Source organism: Lissotriton helveticus, chromosome 6 (assembly GCF_964261635.1).
Source record: "Lissotriton helveticus chromosome 6, aLisHel1.1, whole genome shotgun sequence".
NCBI classification, from domain to species: Eukaryota; Metazoa; Chordata; class Amphibia; order Caudata; family Salamandridae; genus Lissotriton; species Lissotriton helveticus.
In genome coordinates, this window is record NC_136067.1 from 1,003,453,862 (window position 1) to 1,003,474,091 (window position 20,230).

A 20,230-nucleotide genomic window follows, 5' to 3' on the forward strand; every position below is an offset into this window, starting at 1 on the left:
CTTTCAATTTCAGGAGTACAGTGTGATAGGCCATATTACTTTGCATCCTACGTTTCATCCAATACCTTTAAACATAAGGCCCTGACACACATTTGCATGGTTTAAAATGTGAGCTTCACATTGTATATTTTTGCCCAACTGACTTTTGCAGGACACCTGTAGCACACACTCAAATCTCAGTATCCATGACAACTAGGCTGCATTCAGGGCCTACTACTCGTCACCTAGGTGGCCCTTAAGTATTTTTTGAGATCAACACACGTCTACGGTGTGTTCAAGCTCGTGTATGTCACCATTTTCATTGTGAAACGATGAGCACACACGTACATAATGTCGGGGTACGGTTCGCTCGCATATGGCACCATTTAAATCGTGAAACGATGCGCACACACGCAGGTAATGTCGGGGTATGGTTCGCTCACGTATGGCACCATTTTAATTGTGAAACAATGCGCACAAACGCACGTAATGTCGGGCTACCGTTTGCTCGCATATGTTACGATAACAATTGTGAAACCAGGCGCACACATGCAAGTAATGTTGGGGTACGGTTCGCTCGCGTATGGCACGATGACAATTGTGAAACAATGCGCACACACGCACGTAATGTCGGGGTAATGTGTCCCATGTTTGTGCACGTTTTCCAGGATCATGCCATGATGCATTCATCATGAGGCGAAGCAGGGTACCACAGATGATGCTGCAGCTGTGCAACAATCGGGCATGTCTTGTTGGTGGGTAAACTCTGTTTGTCCTGTATGTCTTGTCTTTTTTTTGGCTCTGATGGCATCTTATTACACACTAATTTACATGATGAATATTTGTAGGAGACGCTGGATATCCCAACATGCCGTGGCTCATGACACCGCTCCGCAACCCAAGAACAGCTGCAGACCAGCAGTACAATATTGCACACGGGCAGACCAGGTGAGTGATAGAGCGGACGTTTGGACTCCTGAAGAGCCGATTCCGGTGCCTCGATAAGACTGGCTAAAGCAGCATGGCCTCAAAACAAACTTGATCCATTTGTGTAGAAAATATGTTCCCAACAGTACATTGTGCCTCTTTACTGTCACTGCAGATCTCTTGCTAGCCTGCATGCGTCATCTATCGTATAATTTCCAATGATTGTGCATATGTGGTTATGTGCACTGTGGCAACATGCATGCTGTTTGTAATGGCTAATGGTCCATATTGTGCATGATGTACATGGTTATGTATGTATTGCTTTAGCTTGATACCCACAACGGGCAGGCAACACCTGCTGACGCTGTGTGTCCTGTACCCCCCTTGGCCTTTTGGTGCCTGATCCTGTGCCCGTCATATTTGGTAATTGTTTACCCATTTTCGTGCAGTGACCCATGAGTATCCAGACACTCCTTCCTTTCCATACACATGTTACATAGTGCCTGGCAAAAATCCTTGTCTTTGTGTGCTAGTTTTGCATGGTGTCTCACCCCTTCTGCCGTCATGTGTTCACTCATTCCTGCTGCTTCCACCCCAGCGACACTGCAACACCGAGTGCCCTGATTCTGCAACACACACGCCTCCAAGATGCTCCTCCATCCATCCATCCATTCTTAAGGCAGGCCGCAGCTTGTCAGTGCCACTGTTGCACCACCTCCATGCCAAAGGTAGGACCGTCACCGCCTGTAACGTGCACAATCCAAGACCCTCTGGTCATTCCATGATGCAGGTAACACAACAGACTTATGCTCCTACCACCCTCCACACAGTGAACACCAGACAATCATCCACCTGGTATCAGGCAACCCCTAAGCACACCGATTACAGCTTCGCAGGCTGTGTGTGCAAATCATACTGCCAACACCGCGCTGCCCCACATAACAGTGCATGTCCGTACAACCAGGTCATGTGCCTCGTATTGCAAACACGCTACTTCCACCAGCACCCCATTGGACTCTGTTACCTCATCAACAAAACATCAACACACATCGCCTTCATTACTGTAACCTGGTTGTACGCAACCTCAGCACACTACTTCTACATTGCCATCACAGACAAATACTAGATCACACGCAGGTACCACACCAACAATCCAGGAGTATGATTAGCAATACTTTATGAGGTACACCCTCAGAGTCACATACAACACCAAGGACTCAGCATTGTCAAACATCTGCACTTAAGGTTTCACACCAACACCCTGACCACCCTGAGTGCAACTATCATCTACATATCTCCAAGCCTACACACACAATTCTGCTAAGCCATCTACAATTATATTAATATGCATTTATTGGGCACACATTTAACCCAATGGGGTGTTCCAGCACTGTAGTGCGCCGAAAAGGAGGCAGCATACGGAGGAACAAGTAATCAAGCAGGCAAAAAGACCAGGTTTCAAGGGATTGGCAAGACTCACATTCAGACAGAATTATACGCAGCGGAAGAGGTGGCTTATTCCAACATTGGGTGGTTCCTACCTGTAAGGTTTCACCTCCTAATCTTGGTTTGTCAAACCAAGGACCAATGAGCAAGTGCTTGTCATTGGAACGTAGAGATCGTGATTGACAATAGGGACAGAGGCTCCTCCTTAGGTAGACTGGCCCACGGCCTTGTCCTGCCATTAAGGCGCATGTCAGCGCATTGAAATCTATTTGTGTAGCCATGGTCAGCCAATGGACTAGTCAAAGAAACGGGTAGATATGTTGTCAAACTGAGACTCCACATGTCAAGCGGTCAGCCGCATTTTTGAGCGTCTGCAGTATACATAGCAAGCCTAATGTGAGACACATGGATGGGCATTTTGCGTAGTCAAAATGGGAGGTGATGAGTGCGTGAACCACCATTTTCTGGGGTACATTGTGCAGATAGCTAATAGATCTGTAGATGATTTCATTTTTGCCTAAAGAAGCGGCACCCGCCTCTTGTACCTGTGTGGGAAGGGATAGCTGATTGTCCCATCTGACTCACAGATCCCTGACCAAGTCCTTGTGTGCCGGAGCAATGGCCAGTTACTCTGGCCACAAAAGATTGGAAGAGAGGGCAGAAGGTTGGTTTAAGAGTATAGGATCTAGGTGTTATCTGGATGAAGTTTCAAGAAAATGTGTTCCATCCAGGCCGCACATTTTAGACAATTTTAGAGAGGATCAAAATTTGCTGCTCAGACAGGATTTTAGGTGATTAGAAGCTGAAGATCATCAGCATATGATATTATTTTGACTTCAGACATGGCAATCGATTCAGCCAGCGGGGTTAAGTAAATATTAAAAATCAGCGTGCTCAGAGCAGAGCCCTGCGGCACGTCCCACTTCAGTGGTTTGACTGCGGAGAAGTATGGTTAGGTGCGGATCAGCTGTGTGTGGTCAGATAGTTAGGACAATATCCAGTTCAGCACTGAGGCCCCCACACCTATGGTCTTCATGTGGTTCAGAAGAATGGGATGGTCGATGGTGTCAAATGATGTAGACATGTCTAACAGCACCAACGCCGCCTTGGAACCTCCGTCGACCTCCTAGCGTATATAGCCTACCATTTCTATGAGGGCCGACTGCGTACTATAGCCGGGATGGAAGCTGGATTGCGAGTCGTGAAGGAGGCTATACTCTTCATCAAAGGGCATCAGTTGCTGCCAGGAAAATTTCACTGAAATCTTGGCCGGAACTAATAAATAGAGTTAGGTGTATGATGTAAACATGTCTAACACCACCAACGCCGCCTTGGAACCTCCGTCAACCTCCCAGCGTATAGAGTCTGCCATTTCTATGAAGGCCGACTGCGTACTATAGCCGGGATGGAAGCTGGATTGCGAGTCGTGAAGGAGGCTATACTCTTCATCAAAGGGCATCAGTTGCTGCCAGGAAAATTTCACTGAAATCTTGGCCGGAACTAATAATTAGAGTTTGGTGTATGATTGGAAGGATATTCAGGATCTGCGTTGCCTTTACTTAAGATGGGCAGGAGGAATGTGTGTCTCCACGCATCCTGATAAGAGCCCAACCTGAGCTAAAGGTCCAAATGGCGTTTAAATGGTGATTGTGAATCTTAGCAAGGATGTTGTATTGCTTGGAGGGCAAGGGGTCAGTAGGGGAACTGGATTAACACATCAGCTAATCGAGCAGAGAGGCTTCCCCATAAATTGTGTCAAAATCTGAGACCACTGAGCTGGGACACTACTTTATTGATTGCTCCTCAGACATTGGACTACTACATCAGCATGCAGGCCCGCACCTACACAGAATACATGGGTCAGGGGTAGAGCAACTCCTGGCTGGAGGACAAGCAGACCACCATTCTGCATTGGTACATCAACGTTTGCATCCAGTTCTCCAAGTCAACACCATCACTACCTCATGCTGCAAGTCCCTCCACATGCTGGAAATGATCTTCAGATGGATCCAATCCTAGTCAAGACAGACAGCCACCCAGGTCCACGACACCAGCCGGCTCAACTACGGCAACAACCTCTACACTGGAACAAGAGCCAGACTCCAGGACTACTTGTGCACATCCAGGGTGCATGCGCACACCTCATCCTCAACATCCCGTGCCACAGCCACATGACTGTCCACCTGAGATACCTACAATAGTCCCACTGTCAACTGCAGGATCACCTTCATACTCCTCAGCCACACTCAGTAGGTACTCCACAACCACAGCCCGAAAAACAAATATGGACGTCTCCCATCCAAAACCCCGTTGCCCGAAGTCCGTCCTGGGCAACATTCATCACATCCACAGTACAACTGCATGCGGGTGATAGTTCTCCCACCTCAACAAACAGACATGGTACTCCCTCCCAGGACACCTACACCTTCATGAGACTCTTCCATAACTGTCTGTCAGAGCAGTATGGCAAGCCACCCCCCTCAGCAGATAGAAACCATCACGGCTGAGTATTGCCCTCCATGTATGTAGTTGATGATACATTGTGACCTATGTGTGTCCTCAACCGGACTCAGATCCCAGTGTATGGATGGCTTGAATTTGGCATACTTTGACATATCCCCACACGTATGTTGTTGACTCTGGGTAAAAGACTTCAACATCAATACGTATGGTGTTTGTTGGATTTATTTATCCATCTTGTGCATGAAATGTGAGTAGGTGGTAGGTGCCGTACAAAAATGCTGGGAATCTAAAGTTCACAGAGGGAGATGTGATGCCTTGCAGTTTGAGTCAACAGAGGCCAGACCACAGTGCTTGGCATCATTGGTCGCACTGCGAGCAGCAAGTCCATGTGGGAGAGTCAGACAGTCAATAAGGTGATGCTGTTGCACACAAAGGCAAGATGACAGATCAGGTGACCTGGGAGATGTGCATTGCCCACTGCCTCTCAACGTCTTCTCCGTGGATGACCCACCTTCCTTGGCGGACCCTCATATGCAGGCCTTGACGATGCCTGGGACGCTACATCAGACGATTCCACCTCCTCCTCCCTCCCTGTGCCTGTTGGCAGTCTTTGCCTCGATGTCTCTGTCCTGGTGACACAGGGAGGGCTCTGCATGTTGTCAGCGATCCGATGGAGTGAATGGCTTAAGTCCCTCTGCACCGCTGAGAGCTCAGCCAGTCGTGCCTCCATCTGTCCTTGGTGTCGTCATTGACTGGCGTGTTGCTCGGCCTGCTGGTTTTTTAATTCGATGAGGGCCCCCACTCCCTGGCTGAACTCCCTGGTGTTCCGCTGGTATACCTCCATGATGTTTCTCAGTTCAGATATAACGGGCCCTGCAGCTTGCTGGTCAGGTTCTCGCCTCTGCCTTGTGCCACTCCCACCACCCCTGCCCACACAAGCCTGGCCTGCTGTTGTGGGCACATCGGGTCGACGGGACCCCTGTGGCTTGACAGTGGTGGTGTTGTTAGCCACCTCCTGGGTGCCCCGTGAACCTTGTCCCTCATTGTCAGACTGGCTCAGTTGTGGATTATGGGCAGGACTCCGAGCTGTCTGCTGGGATGTAGCAGGAATGGGTGTTGTGGTTGGCGCAGAAGTCCCTGATCCAGCTGCTGCACGGGTTTGGGATCCAGAGATGTCAGGTTGGTCGGGGTCATCCATGGAGTGGTGAGAGGCGTCGCTGTTGGTGGGATCAGGGTCCTGCGGAACCTGGGACTGTGATCCATCTCCCCCTGGTTGGGGGTAGATTTCGCACATTGCCCTGTGGGTGTGAGAGTCAGACGATGTTAATGCCATTTAATGCAACATCCAATTTCCATATACATTGTCGTTGTCACTGTTCCACCTGCTTTTGATTTTTATCAATGTTCACTTGTGGATGGGTATTTTGTGGGGTCAGATAGATCTGTGCTTAGGAGTCATTGACATGTGAGGGTCTATTTACAATGACTGGCACAGCCAGGCATATCAGCAGGGATTTGCCAGTCATTGTGCACCACAGCTATGCCAGCATGGATGCAACACATTAACACTGTGGATCACCATGGTGGAAAAACAGAACAGCTGCGTCACACATCTGTGCCATGGAAGGGGCACATTGCTGGAGTTGTGTCACTGGCGCAACGCAGATCCAGCAATGCTCTGTGGGGCCCTATCTGCACAATGCTGTGTCAATCCTTACGTCTGCTTCAAGCATGCGCTGTGCCACGAGATGCTGCTAATGCATCAGGGTATATCAAAGTAACTTACATCAACCTTAAACAGGGAGCAACGTATATTAAAGTATAGCAAAGTCACCTTAAACAGGGTATTATGGGTCCTACTAAGTCAGCGGCCAACTCACTAGGGCTGGCACAAGTGACACTATAAACAGCGCCCCTCTTCTAATTTAGCCTACAATCCAATTCGACTGACGTTTTATTAAAGCTAATCCTGACCCATCACTCAATGACTGTCGAGCAACCTACTTCAGCCGCTCGAGTTCCATCCCTGCCGTGGTACCTGCCTACTAGTCCCTCCCCTACCCAACCATGTTGAGTCCTGACCTATCCGTGTCTGGGGAAAACTCCTATACTATTATCTACCACCCCAAAGCTTTCCAAAACCACCACTAAATCATTCAAGCATGCTGCCCTAAAAAGACACCCTGAGATGCTGATATCTGACATGCGCTACTGCGCGGACATCGGCATAGTCATTAATGACCTCATCTTCTATTCCAGAAGAACCGCCTCCTGGCGAAAAACCCTTGCGCACCTTCTCAATATTCGTTTAACCAGGAACATTCCACATGGCACTAAGCTCACAATAGCTCCCTCCCCAACCTTGCGAGCTGACCTCACCATCACCCTCTACAAAAAAATGGCATTGTTCTAATCCAAGCCTCAACCGACAACCTCAACAAATTCTCAGACCTCTTCCCCTTTCTCAGAAATCACATGCACAACTCCGACTGGATAACCAATACCCGTACCACTTCGGCTCACCCAATCCCTGGCATCAGCATTTCCCCTACACCTGCAATCTCCTCCTACCTAGTGCCCCCCTCGGTCAAGGAGACTGATACGCTCCCAATGTCCCCTGCCCCTGAGAGAGCCAGATCTCTTATGGCCCCCTCCACTGGTCACCCCGACCAAGGCACCTATAACAGAACCACCCCTAGACCTCAGAGCTCCTCCCCGCCAGTCATCCACCAAAATCACAAGCTAGATACTCCTCCTCCAAAGACCCCGGAGCCTGCTCCAGCCAATTCCCTGCCACTGTCACATGCCCCTTAGACTGATCTGGAAAATTCGAACCCTCATCCCTCCGTACCCCTTGTTTATACTAATCTTGAAACTTTGCACTCAAGAGCGACCAAACTCCAGAGCATTCACAGCTCCATTCTGGACCTTATGAACCTCGTTCACCTTGCCGAGATCTCACTGGCTAACCTTAAGTCACCGCATACTTCCCCCCCACCGAACACCGAGCCTCCCAAGCAACCACTCCCGCTACCTCTGAGACATCTTCGCCCACGCAAACAACCCTGCATCCTCTCTGAGGAGGAATCCCAGGCTCTCGCACTCACATACAACGCTCCCACTGCCTCCTCTAATTCCCTAGACCTCACGGGAAACGAAATCCTAGCCATCCTCCAAAACTACAACTCTACCCCAGCCTTCCCCCGTCCGCGAAATAGGAGTCTCGAACACCCCATCAGCACGGTCACCATTAACCCAAACAGGCCAGCTACCCTCCACAACAGAAGTGTGGTAAAAAGCAATCTGGCATCTGTAGTTCTATCTGTCCAGACTCCTGACTCTCTGTCCGACACCCCCTTATCTGGTCTTCTAGTTAACTGCCGTTCAGCAGTAAAACATGCCGCTGACATTGCTGACCTCGTCCTGGACAAAAACCTAGACCTAGACATACTAACTGATTCCTGGCTAAAGGAATACTCTTCCCAGTGCCTGGATATATTAGTCCCGGCCAACTACAACATCGCCAGACCGGATAGACACTCCAATAAGAAAGGAGGAGGCATAGCCTGCATCTACCGATCCTCCTTGCTTATCACAGAACTCGTAACGGACACCTCAGACTCCTGTGAATACCTCGGAACTCTGCGTCTGCAGCAACTCATTACACCTCTGTAACTTGCACATCTTCTACCACCCTCCAGGTCCAAATGACGCTTTCACTGATCTCCTTCTGGAAATCATGACAACAAAGATTTCCTCCAATGCCACAGAGGTCTTCTTGGGTGATTTCAACCTGCATTGGAATGACGCTAAAGATCCCTACTTCAATGCCATCAAAGACCTTCTAACTGACCAAGCCCTGACCCAAGCCTGCTCTATGCCAACCCACTCAAAAGGAGCCATCCTTGACTGGATCATTTCAAAGGCGTCCGCTGTCAAGCTCATCTCCATACACCCCTGTGACTGGTCTGGCCATCACTCCATATCCTTCATTTTACCCGGGACCCGCAAGACAAAGTCGTCTCAACCGGTGATTCTCAAACGCTGGACCAGAGACACTAAGAACCTAGATTTTATGAAACTTGAGGCTCGCTGCAGATCTGGCCCACCCCCCCTTGCCCATAACCAAGGTTAGCGATCTCAATGAGCCCTACTCATCATCGATTTCAAACATTCTGGATGACCTTGCCCCTCTAAAACTAAAAAGAACACACATCAAAGACAGAAACCCTTGGTTTACTAGCTCCCTCAACATAGAGAGGAAATCCCTACGTCAGTCTGAAAGAAATTGGAGACAACACCCCTCCTCAGCGCATCTAAAACTTCTGCGCCAGGTGAGAAATGCCTACAACAAGCACATCATCAATTGCAAAAAAGAATACTTCAGATCAGAATTGGGGAACACCAAGAACAGACCCCAAAAGCTCTTTGAACTGGTCAAATTACAATCTAATAAACTGGCTAAAACACCGAAAGAATCCCCCAAATCGCTAATATCGTCAGACGAATTCTCCTCCTTCTTCGCTGATAAAATCACGGCGTTAGGAATTGAACTCAGTACCACCACCTGTTCCCAACCCCCTCCTGCTCTGCCATACTCTTCCGCTCCTACCATTCTGGCCTCTCCTAAAAACAAAGCCCGCTGGACTGACTTTGAGTACTATAATGAAGACTCCATCTCAAAAATCCTCTCTACTTTAAAACCAAACAACCACTTCAATGACCCGCTACCTTCCAACTGCCTCGCCGCTGCCTCCCAATCCATCGTTTCATGCTGGACTACAATTATCAATGCCTCTCTCCTGCAGGGCTTGATCCCAGACCCTTTGAATGCTGGCCAAGTCCTCCACATCTTGAAAAAACCTTCACTGGACCCAGCCTCCCGTGACAATTTCAGACCTATCTCCAATATCCAGCTACTAGCCAAAGTATTGGAGAAGTGTGTTCAACAGCAACTAAGCCAGCACATCAACAACTTTCCCCTACTAGATGACTTCCAATCTGGATTTAGACCAGGGTACAGCACCGAAACTGCTATGCTCCATATCATGGACGATGCCCTCCAAGCCCTAGACCAAGGCAAAACCTGCCTTCTAATCCTCCTTGATCTATCCTCCGCCTTCGATATGGTCAACCATGAAAAACTACTTGAACGCCTCAAACTCAGGATGGGTCTGGATGGCGTGGTGCTAGAATGGTTCAGGTCCTTTCTCCACAACCGCTCTCAGAGATTCCTCATCAACGGCAAACTATCAGCTTCCACCCCGGTCTCTGTCGGAGTCCCCCAAGGTTCAACCCTCTCCCCCACCCTCTTTAACCTTTACCTAGAGCCAGTCACCGAAGTTCTCCGCTCCGCCAACATCTCCTACCATATGTATGCGGACGACACCCAAATATACATCAACATCTCCTCGCTCAATGAGATCCTCTCCCTGAACGAGACCCTGAAACTAACTGTCCAATGGCTAGCCAATAACCAACTCAAACTGAATGCAAAGAAAACTGAATTTCTCCTAATCCCCCCATCAAAATCCAACCCGGAGATTCAGATGTGGATTAAGGCCATCACAACCCTGAACTGCCCACCGACCATTGTGGACTCTGCCAAATCCCTGGGCATAATCCTCGACAGTAACCTCAATATGAGAGACCACATTAACTCGATGGCCAAAGCAGCCAGATTCCACCTGAGCTACCTCTGGAAGCTGAAACCTTTCATTGATGCACCGGACTTAAAAATGGCAGTTCAAGCACTTGTTGTCTCCAGACTGGAATACGGCTGTTCCACACTCACAGGATTATCTAAGACCTCCTTATCGCCTCTAAAAGTCAGCCTCAACGCGGCTGCCAGACTACTCACAGATACCAGGAAGTTTGACCACATCTCTCCACACATGAAAGCACTGAACTGGCTCCCCCTGGAGGCCAGAATCCAGCTGAAATTGGCTTGCACTATACACAAGGCTCTATACACAATCTCCCCTGCTTATCTGGCACAGTTAGTGATATCCAGAGGAAGCAGGAACTCTAGGTCTGCCAGAAACCTCCTGCTCCAACCTGCCTCCTTTAAAAAAAAAAAAGAACCTACAACAGGGCGTTCACCGGAACAGCACCAAGAATTTGGAACTCTCTCCCACCTTCATCAGGAAAATCCCTCATCTAGCACACTACAAAAATGAGACCAAAACCTTCCTCATGGGTAAATTCGTCGCCTAAGGCCTGCCCGCAACCACCTCATTGAGCGGGACTAATCTATGACTACCGCCTTCTCATATCACAAACTCCCACGACGAGAACATTTGGAAACTTGTTTTTGCTTCTGACTCTGACGATGATTGTAACCATACATGTTGATCCTGTTTGTCCCTGCCCCTTAATCATTTTGTTTATTCTACAATGTATACCGTGTAAAGTGCTCTGATACCCTCACGGGTCATGTTCGCGCTCTATAAAACACAAAAATAATAAATAATAATAGTAATGTGCATAAAAGTGACTGAGTGAAATGTTTAAGATTTCGCTCAGCCCCTTTTGGGAGATGTTGCTGCGCCCTGAGGGGCAGCCACTGCCCACCACACCACAACCAGTACACCTACTTCTGGCGCAGGGCTTTAGAACATTGCACATCTCCCAGATGCATCACCTTGTCAATACCCAGCACCATGGCGCAAATGTTATGCGTCCACTGCGTCACAAAGGTGAAGCTACGGCGTCATGATATAAGCGCAAGGGACTTGTGAATCTGCACCGTGCATTTTTTGCTTGGTGCTTCATCAGATCTGTATTTGTTGTGTTACATGGCGATTGTGACAGTGGGGCACTCCATTTCCTGTCCCAGGTGGCTATGTTTATGTAAGGGGTGTGTGTGACAGGCCGTGCTGGTAGCTTGAGTCTGATTTGCAACTGGGCGTCCCTCGTGGAGTGGCTGTCCCCCCATGGAGCATGCTGCCATGACAGTGGTTGTGAGTTCCTGTGCAAGATATCTGACCTTGCTGTCCTGGTGTTAGTGTTTGCACTGGTCACAGGAGGGCCTTGTGCTGCATACACCAGGGCCCAGTGTCAGCTATGTTGTCAGTACTTTCACACTCCCTGTACATTGAGCATGGTGCATGGGTGTGTACCTGGGCCATATGGGATGAGTGCAATTGGGCATTTGCGTTCACAGTATTGTTGATATGATTGCACCCTCCTACCCTCCCCCTTGCACCCTTCTCACCCTATCCCTTGCAGCCTTCTGGTCCTCTCCCTTGCACTCATCTGGCCCTACCACTTGCACCCACCCCCATACTGTTGGCCACTGCTAGGAGTCCTCTGCACCCACCCCCATTCTGTTGGGCAGTGCTGGGAGTCCTCTGCACCCACCACTCATATGTCTGGACACTGCTGGGAGTCCTCTTCACCCACCCCCATTCTGTTGGGCAGTGCTGGGAGTCCTCTGCACCCACCCCTCATATGTCTGGCCACTGCTGGGAGTCCCCCCATGTTACATGAGGTGTTTGTATACTCTTAAGACTCTACGTCTCCTTCAATTCCATGTACTCCCACTGGTGGTAGGAGGGCCATGACCTTCCCCTCCAGGGCTGGTACTGTGCTGGTCTGCGGGGACCAACACCTCCAGTGTACTGGCTCTGGGCGTAGTCCTCATCCATCTTCCGCTTCACCATCCTCCGCAGATTGTACCACCTGTTCTGGTAATCCCTCCTGGTGCGCCTGATGGGTGCAACAGCATTGACCCTATTGACGATCCTCTCCCACAGCCGTGTTTTGTCAGCTATGCTGGTCTGTCTGACCAATGCGCCAAACAGCTGTGGCTCAACTCTGATGACTTCATCTGCAAGGATCTTCATCTCCTGGTTTGTGAACTTTGGATTCTTTTGTGCAGACATGTTGTGGGGTGAATGTGATTGGGGGTGACGGTGTGTATGGATGGGGGTGTGGGTCTGAATGTGAAGGGGGTGTGTGGGTCTGAATATGATTGGGGGTATGTGTGAAGGTGGATGTGTGCAGTTGTTGGTGTGTTGTCAGTCTCGGTAGATAAATGGGTATGTTGCAAAGGATGCTGGTTTGTGTGTGTGAGCACTTTTTATTGGTCCATTTGTGGGTGTGGCTTAGTTTGAATTTTTGGTGGGTGTGTTATAAGGGGTGGGTCTGAATTGGGCCCTCTGTTTGCCAGTTTGGATCTGGCCAGGACATTGATTTGCAATGGTTTGTACACAGGAGGCATGTTTTGTGGTGTTGTGCGACTCATTTGTACCCTCCTTGTGCTGTTTTAGGGGTACGCGTGCGCTTCGTTGAGGGGGGTTTGTTTCGTAATTTATTGTGTAGCTCTCTCATACGCGATATTTGTACAGGGTACGCGTGCACTTCGTTGAGGGGGGTTTGTTTCGTAATTTATTGTGTAGCTCTCTCATACGCGAGGTTTTTATGGGGTACACGTGCGCTTCGTTGAGGGGGGTTTTGTTTCGTAATTTATTGTGTAGCTATCTCAAACGCGACGTTTTTACAGGGTACGCGTGCACTTCGTTGAGGGGGTTTGTTTCGTAATTTATTGTGTAGCTCTCTCATACGCGACATTTTTACGGGGTACACGTGCGCTTCATTGAGGGGGGTTCATTTCGTGATTTATTGTGTAGCTCTCTCATACTCGATGTTTTTACGGGGTACGCATGCGCTTCGTTGAGGGGGGGTTCGTTTTGTATTTGATTGTGTGGCTCGCTCATACGCGATGTTTTCCGTACAAATCACAGTTCATACGCAACTACGTTTTCCCGTATGAATCGCGGTTTCGGTCCTCGGACCGGATCGTACTTTGCGGGTCGTACAGCATGTTTACAAATCATACGGTTCACTTCCCGAGTCCGTATCGTAAGGATCTTCGCTTGTTTTTCGTACGGCTCGAAAACATTCGGACGTAATTTTGGGAAACGGATCGTACTAGGTGATTCGGACGGGTTTGTATGATTCGTACGGCAACAGATACGAATACGAATCATCGGACGGTTTTCTTTCCCAAATCGGAATCGACCCCTAAAAGTTAAAATATCCCAACCCACCTTAAATGTATTTATTGAATATGTATTAAAATACAATAGAACATTGGAATGTTGAACATTCCTCTGAAGACATGAAGTGTTCTATTCTTCTAATTACTGGTAGAAGCCCCGAGAGCAACATTTCAATGTTTTTTTTCATTTCCCAGCTGTTGCTGTGAACAAGGCCTCTAGAAGCCCGATTGGATTTAAACCACCGGGCTCCGAGATGCATTTGTTTTTACTAATTAGAACATTCTGCTCTCTAGGGGCGGAGTGTTCTAATAGCCTTAGAACCCTTCATAGCGGTCTCTACTGGTCATTAAAGGCCTGCTCCTTTGTTAAAGGCGCTCGCATTCGGCCCGGGCCTTTAATGGCAAGTAGAGCCTGCGATGTCGGGCTCAAAGGCTATATTAAACTTTAAGTATAGATGTGTTATAATAATACAAATCATTTCACACACATTTTAAAATTGATTATGATTCAAATATTAAAACTCCTTTCTTACTTTTATTAATATAGTAAATTATTTCATATATATATATATATATATATATATATTATATATATATATATATATATATATATATATATATATATATATATATATTACCTACTGGCGGTCGCCAGTAGGTATATATAGTTAGGATTTTTTTCCTATGGGATTTTTGAAAATTCTATGTCGAATAATTTTGGCGTTTGAGGATGGAATTGGCTGAAATTTTCAGAAAAATGGAACATTTTGTTTCTGAGCAGCCCCTGAAAATTTGGGGGGGTTTCGTCAAGGGGGGGGTGAGAAAAAAGGGGGGTCCCAAAACGCGTTTTTCCCATGCAATTTTCCATAGGGCGGTTGGACTCACTTTTAGCTCGAACGGCTAAATGGATTTCCACGAAACTTGGCAAAATTGTAGATATTGTTTGCCCGATGTGCCTTTGCTAGGTCTCAATATATGTGCTCCAGTGGATTTTGATAAATTAACCTTAAAAAAAATATATATATCTGTAACAGCGCTCCGGTTAGCGCCCCGGTTCGCGTACCTGACGCGTAACGGAACTTCGCGAAGCGAAGCTGATTGGCTCTCCGGTGTCTGTCAACATTCTAAACAGTCCAGAGCGGCCGCCATCTTGTCTCTCGGTAGGATCGAGAGACAAGAGGTGAAGAAAAACGAAGGGGGAAATTAATGAAAGGGGGCAAGGTAGACCCCTCCTGACCCCCTAGGATTGATGAGGGGGCTATTAAAGGGTTTCGCGGGGCAAAAAATAAAAAAATTTAAAAATTCAGTTTTTTCGCGGTAGAGGCGCTACCCGGTACGCGAACCGGGTAGCTAACCGGTAGCGTAACGGGAGTCCGCCATCTTGTGTTTTGGTCGAATTTAATCACAAGATGGAGGAAAAACAATGTGGGAAATGGGTATAAGGGGGCACGGGTGACGTATCCTGACCCCCTAGGTTTTCTGAGGGTGGCCGAGGAGGCCCATGTGTGCGGGAAAACAAACAATTTTTTTTTCAAATTTTGGCAAAGTTGCGCAAACGGAACGTTTACCGGTTTGCGGACCGGGTCGCGGCACCAAATTGAGCTAACGGGAAGCTACCCGGTGCGCGGACCGGTAGCGAAACAAAAAAAAATATATATATATATATACATAAAAAAATTGTATTAAAAACATACAAAATATATTTTTCGATTTAAAGAAGAATTCATTTTAAAGCTTTTGATATTTGCTATTAAAAAACCATTGAAATTCACTGAAAAAACCATAGGTTATAGACCATATATAGTTAGGAATTAGCATTTACAAAACCTTGAAAATTCACTGAAAAAACCATAGGTTATACACCATATATAGTTAGGAATTAGCATTTACAAAACCTTATTTTACTCACACAAAACCATTGAAATTCGCATATATAGTTAGTTGCACTAACTATATATCGCGCACCCGCAATACACTGCTGATCATGTCACATATTAAATCATTCATGACATGGTCAGTGACATCACTGATGACATCACTGATGACATCTCAAATGACATCACTGATGACATCACTGATGACATCTCAAATGACATCACTGATGACATCACTGATGACATCTCATTTGACATTACTGATCACATCACTGATGACATCATTCATGTGATAATACGGTGAACCTCTTCAGACTCTAATATAACCTTAGATACACTCAGTGTAAACAGACACTCACAGACTGTCACTCATCCATGGAGTTACACACACACCTAGTCAGTCATGCAAAGAATCAATCACACCTCCATTTTCTCAACTACACAGTTATACACACCTTACTTATTCAAACATATACTAACACATATTTACTCTCTTATACAATCCCGGATACAAGTTCACAATGATCCATACAGCCACTCACACATTCACTGGCTCTTATGCACAGTTATTTATATATGTCAACTCTCAAATGTACTGTGTTTTACATATGTACTTACTTTGACATGTAGCACTGAGATATCCATTCACTCACCAATACACTCATGCACACAGTCAACCGCCCATACAGCTGTTTCCACATGCACTTTTGAACCCATACATCTAGTGAATCAACTGCTCACACATCTATGCACAGAGTCATACACCTCCCAGCCACCCACACACACACACTCAGTCTCCCATACAAATACTTGGGCAACCAATCAATAACCCATATAGTTACTCATATAGCTACTGATCAACACATGCAGCAGTTTACAGAACAACAGATATATTGATGCACAAATTAAGACAGTTTAGTCACTAACCCATGCACTCAGTGAGACACATTTAATCACTCACTCATACAGTCAGTCATGCACCTACTAAATCCTTCATCCAGACACTTATAAATCCACTCATTCTTCAATATTTAAGACATATTTTAACTTTACAGAAACATACAGTCACTGGATGTTGTCATCAGTGATGTCATCAGTGATGTCATTTGAGATGTCATCAGTGATGTCATCAGTGATGTCATTTGAGATGTCATCAGTGATGTCATCAGTGATGTCACTGACCATGTCATGAATGATGTAATATGTGACATGATCAGCAGTGGATTGCGGGTGCGCGATATATAGTTAGTGCAACTAACTATATATGCGAATTTCAATGGTTTTGTGTGAGTAAAATAACGTTTTGTAAATGCTAATTCCTAACTATATATGGTGTATAACCTATGGTTTTTTCAGTGAATTTTCAAGGTTTTGTAAATGCTAATTCCTAACTATATATGGTCTATAACCGTTTATTTTTTTCAGTGAATATATATATATATATATATATATATATATATATATATATATATATATATACATATATATATTAATTGAAAAAACCATAGGTTTCACACATGTTATAGTTAGCTGGACATTTCACTCATACAAAACCTTTGAAATTCCCCCGTTATAGTTAGTTCAGCTAACTATAACTCGCACGCCCGCAATGCACTGCTGATGACGTCACATATTACATCACTCATGACATCATTGATGACATCTCAAATGACATCCCTGATGACATCACTGATGACATCATCCAGTGTATGTGGGTCTTTCTGAAAAATAAATATTTTTTATATATGTATATCTAAAGGTCGATGGAGGAATAAATGGGTAAATAAGTGTCTAAATGGATGTTTTTTTTTGTAAAATTGATTGGTTAACTGACTTATTAAGTGTATCTTAGTGAATACATATATTAGCGAGTAATGTTTAAATATTTAAATACATGTATCAGTGTCTCACTTTCTGTATAAGTGGCTGCATGGGTTGGTGAGTAGCTACATGAGTGTGTATATGGGTTATTATATGTTTTTTTGAGTATCAGTATGAGTGTCTGTATGGTTTGGTGGGGGGTATTACTTAGCGCATAGATGCTTGAATGACTGACTCACTGTTTGTATGTGTTTTGAAGACAGCATGTGTGCAGGACTGTATGAGTGTGTGTATGGATGTGTTACTGAGTGAATGACTGTCTCAATAGTATCTTTATGAGTAATTACATATGTTTTAATCTAGTATATGTGAGTATTGATGTATATAAGTGAGTATATGTGAGAGTGAGAGATTGGAAGAGTTCCTGTTTAAATAAGTATGTGTTTCTATAAGTGATTGTTTAAGAGAGTAAGTATGTGTAAGTTTCAGTAGAAGTAAGTCAGTCAGTCAGTCAGTCAGTCAGTCAAAGCTTTTATTTTCGGTTAAAAACCATAAAAAGACAATTTACAATTTCATAGTCTAGTTTAAAAAAGAAAGAAGTTAAAACCTGTTTAAAAAAACAGAATAAAAACTGTATCATAAAATGTACAAAAGGATAATAAAAGCAATACAGTACAGTACACCCATCTCATGATAACAGATAAAGAATAGTAGATAGGGCCCCACACAATGAATACCTCTACCATGATCAAGGGAGGAACCCTTAGCTGTTGGAAAGTGTTTTTGGACTTCCTTTTAAAATAGCACATCTAATATGCCACATGGATATAAGGAACCTTGATGTTGCAAACACAGTCAAGGCTGTGGTGTCCGTTCTTAGAATTCTCAGCACTACCCTAAAGTCTCTGAGACCCCTGGACCTGCAATACTGAACTATCCATTTGGCCCTCACACAAGTAAGTGTGGTAGTGTGTGTATAGCTGTATATGCAAATTAATGGATGTTTGATAGTTTATTTGCATGTGTGAGTATGTGTGTGAGTAACTCTATGGATGACTGTCGGTGTGTAACAGGATGTATAGGTGTATCAGTACATATGATGAGTGAGTACATGTATGAGTGACTGTATAGAACTGTTAGTGAATGAGTGGATGTGTATATAGATGGTGGAATTACTGAATAGGTTGATGTAACTGGTAATGGTATCTCCATTTTGTTGAAAATGTTAGTTTCTATTTTTGAATGTGTGTATCAAAGGTTATATTACGCTGAGAGGAGGTCTGCCACTCTTTCACACTGGATGATGTCATCAGTGATGTCATTTGAGATGTCATCAGTGATGTCATGAGTGATGTCACTGACTTTTTTTTTTTCTTTTTTTTTTTGAAAGTTCAAGACAATTTGGTACATATCAAAACATGACAATATACAAAAGATTATAGGAATATAAAATAAAATAAAAGCAGGGGCACTTAGAATATGGTAAAGAGTGAATGTTAGATATAAAACAGGGATTTAGGAGAAGAGTAGTAAAAATGACAGAGTCGAGGGAATGATGATCATACCAACAAGACTTATAAAGGCCCGCATCTTGATAACTGCCATTTAGCCACTGGCGCCCAAATCCGTATCCCCATTTCCCTAGATTTAGATCCCTTTAGAGCATAAAGTTCTGACTCTATATTATGAATCCCCAACATCCTACACATCCACATTTGGAAAGTCGGGGCCTCGACATCCTTCCAAGCAGCGGCGATTAGTATTCTAAAAACCGCAGTTGATATAAAGATGAGTGCCTCACACTCAATAGTTAAAACTAGTTTAGCATCACCACCAGTTATTAAAAGTGTTGGGGATAGGTCTATTTTGACATCTAGCAGCCCCTCTAAAAAAGCTGCAATTTCCTTCTTAATGGGAGCTAATTTACTACTGCTAGAAAACATGTGTACAATATCAGCTGGCCCGTTCCCACACCTAGGGCAGTTGTTGTCCACCCTCTTGCCCCAATCGAATAATTTCGCCGGTGTATAATATAAGTTAAATAGGGTCTTAAAGTGCTGTGCTCTTAGATTTGAGGATCGCAGGAACCTTTTATCCATTATAATAACTTTGTCCAGGTCAATATCTGGATCGCCTAATTTTGAGGCCCAAGCTGACTCTGTCTTAATCATGTCATCAGGGAGTGCTTCAATCAATAACCTGTATATTTCCCTTATTTTACAGCCACCCCCCTTCATGTAGTCTAATAGTGCGCATTTTTTGGATATATTTATACAGGGTCTTTTTGATTTTATTGTATTGACCAGCTGCATATACTTGAACTCTTGGCACCCTTGAAGTGAATAACGTAGTCTCAGAAGTTCTAGTGGTCTACATACGTCCTTTATCATTACTTGGCCTAAGGTGGTGATTCCCTGTATTTCCCAATGTCTCCATGACCCGTCACTGCTTAAATGGGGAAATAGTCCTGACTTCCAAAGTAGAGTATGTTGATTATACCTTGGAATACCCTGGTTTTTCTGTACAGAAGTCCATAGCCCCCAAGCGTCTTCCAATATTTTCAAGCCTGACGCTTTAAAATATCGTTTATCAAATTTTCTCAACAAAACCCTGTGTGCTTCACTTCCAAGGGCCAGCTGAAAGAAGGAGGGGATATTTCCCTGAGTATACCTAATGTCATCAGGGAAGAAAAGTAGAGCCATATCTGTGAGCAAAC